We start from the raw sequence: 5,823 nt of genomic DNA, 5'->3' as shown, positions 1-5,823 counted from the left end.
GGGGGGGGGCAGCTAGCTTCTCCTGATTCCCCCCAAATGCTGGTCACTGCCCCCCGGCCCCAGCATCGGCGGAGACAAGCCCTGGGGTCTGCACTGCGGGGGGAGGGGAACCCTGGCAGTGGGGCCTTAGTCCAGGGTCCCCTCCCAGCCAGAGTCCCTCCAGGGTCCTGTTCCCAGCCGTGTCCCTGGCTCTGTGTGCTGGGGCCAGCCCCTGCCCCGCAGATTGGTGCCTCAGTTTCCCCCAATGACCCTGATACTCCTCCCTGCTGGGAACATGCTGGGAGTGTGGCTGGAGGGGTGGGGTCTGGCGCCAGGATTCCTGCGGGCTGCAGAGCTGGCCTGGGGCCTGGGAAATAGGGCAGGGCCCCTCCCCAGGGGGCCAGGGGCCTGGAGCGAGGGGTCATGCCCTGCCAGCCCCCATGCCCTTTGCCCCTCCACAGGGGCTGGATACAGCCGTCACAGCTCGTCTTACCCTCCTGCCACCCCGAGGAGCCGGGTTTGGGCTACTCCCATCCCCTGCCAGGCAGGGCCTATCTCTGCCCTGTCTGGGCAGCACCCGGCAGGACGGGCCTTGGACAGGGCTGGGGCCCCTGGTGCTCCGGCAGCACAGAGAACTAACGGCTCAAGCCCGGGCACCCCCCGCGACTGCCCCTCCAAAGTCTCCTCTCTGGCCTGTCACACACATATGGCACCCACCCTTCCCACCCGCGGCACTGGCCGACACCCCCTAACCCTCAGCGGGCCCCCCCCCGCCCCAAACCTGGCCAGGGCCCCCCCATGCCAAATCCAGCTGGGGGCTCAGCCAAGAGCAACCCGGGAATGGCCACGTTTTCACTCACTTTGCACCCACATTTGGGGCCAGATTTCTCCAGCGCCCGCCATGCCCCCATGCCCCTCAAACCCCTTGGGAAAATTCGGCCCTAGCTCCGATTTACCCCAGTCACTGGTCCGGCACCACCTGCGCCCAGCTCTGGGGTGGGCTCCCAAAGTCACTGTTTCTTTCGTGTCCAAGGCGACCCGGCTTTGGCCGCTTGCTGGGAGCCCCAGCCCGTGTCTCCGTGTGGGGGCGCTGGACTCCTGCCCTGCTACACGCTGTGAGTGACGCCCTCCGCCAGCATCACTGCCCACAGGCTACGCTGCCCTTGGGGCATGTACCAGGGGCTGTCGGTGCCTCCTTGGTTCCTGCCCCAGGCACCCCTCCCGGCCCCTCGTCTCTGAGTGCCAGCGTTACAGTGCGGCATGGCCACCAGCATTGGGCGAGCTCCAGAGAACCCCACAGGGAGAACTCCGGGCCCCACACACCAGGGCTTCGGCGCCAGGACTCCGGTGCCAGGCCCTGGCAGAGCTGGTCATTTGTCATGGCATGCGGGCCAGGATCCAGTGTTGTTCCCTGTCTGGGGCTCAACACGAAAACCGGCCTCGTTTCCCTGTGGCCTCTCAGGCCAGCGCCCGCTGGCGAGGTCTGGTATGTGGGATCCCAGGCGTGGCCGGCTCCTGCCCAGGGCTGGACGTTCCCTCTGCAGGGGGCAGCACTTCACACGGTGCCATTGGTCCTCCCCACCCGACCTTACACCCTGTGACCTCCCCCAGTGAGACCCCAACTCGACCTGCCGGCTGCCCCCCAACCCCTCCCCTCCCGCTCTTCCACGGCTCCACCCGAACTCAGATCAGCTACATGGGGCAGGACAGTTCCCACCCCATCTCTGCCAGTGCCCCTCACTCCTGACCTGCAGCCCCTGCTACCCCAGCCCTCGGCTCCCCCCCAGCTCTGCCAGTGCCCCTCACGCCCCGACCCGCAGCCCCTGCTACTCCAGCCCTGGGCTCCCCCATCTCTGCCAATGCCCCTCACTCCCGCCCACAGCCCCTGCTACCCCAGCCCTCGGCTCCCCCCCAGCTCTGCCAGTGCCCCTCATGCCTGACCCGCAGCCCCCTGCCAGCCAAGCCCAGCCCTGGGCTCCCCCATCTCTGCCAATGCCCCTCACTCCTGACCCACAGCCCCTGCTACCCCAGCCCTCGGCTCCCTCCCAGCTCTGCCAGTGCCCCTCATGCCCGACCCGCAGCCCCCTGCCAGACCAGCCCTGGGCTCCCTATCACTGCCAGTGCCCTCACTCCCAGGGAGAAGTGGCCCAGACATCGGGTTCACTTGCCCAGCAGGGGTGATGCTGCCCCAAACCTGACTCCGAGCCTTTAGCCTGACAGATCCTGGGAGGGGTTAACCTGGCAGAGGACTGAGCCATGGGGTGACCCCCAGAGCCCAGGAGGGGACACCTGGACCAGCCCCACCCCCACCCTGTCCTGTTCTGGAGCCCAAGACACCGGCCCCAGGGGAGATGGACTGATGGGGTGGGGGCATGAGAGAGCAGATGAGAGCATGGGGGTATCCTGGGGGGCAGGGGGTACCCTGGGGGGAAGGTCTCACACACCAGCACCCCACCCTGTGCCCCACACCTGGGCACCGCCAGCCCCACACACCAGCACCCCACCCTGTGCCCCATGCCTGGGCACCCCCAGACCCACACATCAGCACCCCACCCTGTGCCCCATGCCTGGGCACCCCCAGCCCCACACCTGGGCACCCCCAGCCCCACATGCTAGCACCCTCCCCTGTGCCCCACGCCTGGGCACCCCCAGCCTTACCCACCAGCGCCCCACCCTGTGCCCCACACCTGGGCACCCCCAGCCCCACATGTCAGCACCCCCATCAGCCCATTACGTGGTCTCACCGTGCAGTGCTCCCGGGACAGCGGGTCACCGGGGGGCGGGGGGCAGCGTGCAGGGTCCGTGGCCCCCCGCTGGGCCGTCTCCACCTGGTGTCATGGGGCCCCTGGTGCCAGCCCAGCCCCTCGCCCTCGGGTCAATCCTGGGGCAGCAGCGGGTCCGGGCGGTGTCCAGAGGCGCCGGCTCCGCGCGACTGAACGACCCAGGGAAGGAGCCGCAGCCACAGACCGGCCCCGCCGGCGGGTTAACCCCTGCGCTGCCGGACCCCCCTCACCGCCCCCGCCGGCATGTTAACCCCATAGCTACCGGAACCCCCGCCGGCGGGTTAACCCCTGCGCTGCCGGACCCACCTCACCGCCCCCGCCGGCGGGTTAACCCCTGCGCTGCCTGACCCCCCTCACCGCCCCCGCCGGCATGTTAACCCCCATAGCTACCGGAACCCCCGCCGGCGGGTTAACCCCTGCGCTGCCTGACCCCCCTCACCGCACCCGCCGGCATGTTAACCCCTGCGCTGCCGGATTCCCCCCCCCGCCGGCGGGTTAACCCCCTCGCTGCCGGACCCCCCCTCACCGCCCCCGCCGGCATGTTAACCCCATAGCTACCGGACCCCCCTCACTGCCCCCGCCGGCGGGTTAACCCCCTGCGCTGCCGGACCCCCCTCACCGCCCCCGCCGGCATGTTAACCCCATAGCTACCGGACACCCCTCACCGCCCCCGCCGGCGGGTTAACCCCTGCGCTGCCGGACCCCCCTCACCGCCCCCGCCGGCATGTTAACCCCATAGCTACCGGACCCCCCTCACCGCCCCCGCCGGCATGTTAACCCCTGCGCTGCCGAACCCCCCTCACCGCCCCCGCCGGCGGGTTAACCCCATAGTTACCGGAACCCCCCCCCCCCCGCCCCGCCGGCATGTTAACCCCATAGCTACCGGACCCCCCCCCCCCCCCGCCCTCCGCCGGCGGGTTAACCCCTGCGCTGCCGGATCCCCCGCGCCGGCGGGTTAACCCCATAGCTACCGGATTTCCCCACCCCGGGCCGACGGGTTAACCCCTGGCCGCCAGCTCCCCTCTCGCCGGCGGGTTAACCCCTGCGCTACTGGCCTGCCAAGCAGGTTAACCCTTTAACTCGCCAGCAGGCCAACCCCTTCTCTAGTGCCAGGAAGCCTCCCTCGAGCGGGTTAACCCCTTCACTGCTGCCCTCCGCACGTGGGTTAACCCCTTCAGGGCCGGGTCCTGCCAGCGGGTTAACCCCTTCAGCGCCAAGCCTCCATGAGCAGGTTAACCCCTTCAGCACCCAGGCCCCACCGGCAGCGAGTTAACCTCTTCAGCGCTGGGCTCCCTGCTAGAAGGTTAACCCCTGCACTGCTGGACTCCCCTTGAGCGGGGTTAACCCCCGTGTTGCCGGGCTCCCCAACAAGTAGGTTAACTCCTCCAGCGTCAGCCCCCTAATGAGCAGTGTGAACCCCTGCAGCGCCGCCCTCCCCTGTTTGTGGGTTTAACCCCTTCAGCACAAGCCTGGCTAGGAACCGTGGTTAACCCCTTCAGCACCAGACTCCCCACAAGCGGGGTTAACCATGTCACTGCCAGCCTCCCCGCGATTGGTGTTAACCTCTTCCCAGCCAGCCTTCCCAAGTAAGCAAGTGGGTTAACTCCCGGAGTGCCAGCCTCCCCAGCGAGCCAGGTTCACCACTTCCCTACCGCTTCCCTGGTCTGGATCAGGGTAATCCCTTTCTGTGCCAGCCTGCCCAATTTGAAGTGGTTTAACCCATGTGATGCCAGCTTCCTGTGCCAAGGAGTAATTGAAATAGCAGTTACTAAAGTTAAACAAGTGTACATCAGCAAGTCTGGATAACACCCAAGAGTTTTAAAAGAGCTGGCCGAGGATCTCCCTGGACCAGTAATGGGGATTTGCAGTGAGTCTTGGAGCACGGGGGAAGTTCCAGGAGACTGGAAGAAAGTGAATCTTGTGCCACTATTTAAAAAGGGCAAATGGGGATGACCTGGGTAATTATTGGCTTGTCAGCCTGACACTGATCTCAGGCGAGATAATGGAGCAGCTGAACCAGGACCCTATTAATAAAGAATAAAAGGAGGGGAAATACCAATCAACATGGAAAATGGAGCCGGTCAAGCTATCTTTTTTTAAAGCAAGCTCACAAGTTTGACGGACAAAGGTAACAGTGTTGATGTCATATCCTTAGACGTCAGTAAGGCATTTGGCAGTTTGATTAAAAAACTAGAACACTATAAAATGAACACGGGAACCATTAAACCGCTTAAACCCAGGCTAACGGACAGGTCTCAAAATGTAACTCTAAACGGGGAATTGTCACTTAGCAGGTGGGCATCTAGTGGGGTCCTGTTCTTGGCCCTACGCTATTTAACATTTTTATCAGAGCCCTTGAAAGAAAACATAAAGTCATCACTGATCGCGTTGGCAGATGGCGCAAAGATCGGGGAAATAGTGTCGGTCTGTCGGTCACTGCTACAGAGCAGTCTGGTAAACAGGGCACAAGCAATGAATACGGTGAAATATAAATGGATACACCCAGGGACAGTGGACTTAGGCCATACCTACATGATGGAGGATTCTATCCTGGGAAGCGGCGACTGACAAAGATTTGGGGATCGTGGTGGACAATCAGGTGAGCCAGCAGCTCCCAGTGCGATGCTGGGGCCAAAAGAGTTAACAGCATCCTGGGATGCATATGGAGAAGAGAGGTGATTTTCCCTCTGAATTTGGCGCCGCTGGGATCCTGTGCCCACAGTTCAAGAAGGATGTTGATAGAGAGAGAGAAGAGAAGAGCCATGGGGATGATTCATAGATTCATAGATTCTAGGACTGGAAGGGACCTCGAGAGGTCATCGAGTCCAGTCCCCTGCCCGCATGGCAGGACAAATACTGTCTAGACCATCCCTGATAGACATTTATCTAACTTACTCTTAGATCAAAGGCTTAGAAAACCTGCCTTGCAGGGAGAGACCCCAGGAGCTCCAGCTGTTCCGTCTAACAGAGAGAAGCTAAAGAGGTAACTTGTTCGCAGTCTCTAAGTACCACAGGGAGGGACAAATCTTTAACCCTGGCCTCTTCAGTCTAGCCGAGCCAG

General features: G+C 63.5%; 1 protein-coding gene across 1 annotated transcript in view; it reads right to left on the bottom strand.

The window, feature by feature from the left end:
• The window catches only part of GPR4 (G protein-coupled receptor 4), a 14,341-nt gene extending 11,318 nt beyond the window's left edge, over positions 1 to 3,023 (bottom strand). Inside the window, exon 1 of the mRNA XM_005313959.4 lies at positions 2,724 to 3,023. The gene's annotated coding sequence lies outside the window, so the exon portion shown is untranslated. The remainder of the gene's footprint in view (positions 1 to 2,723) is intronic.
• Positions 3,024 to 5,823: the final 2,800 nt, after the last annotated feature.

This window comes from Chrysemys picta, chromosome 17 (assembly GCF_011386835.1).
Source record: "Chrysemys picta bellii isolate R12L10 chromosome 17, ASM1138683v2, whole genome shotgun sequence".
Taxonomy (NCBI): Eukaryota; Metazoa; Chordata; order Testudines; family Emydidae; genus Chrysemys; species Chrysemys picta.
The sequence above is the reverse complement of the archived record's forward strand: the minus strand, read 5'-3'. Positions and strand labels throughout refer to the sequence as shown.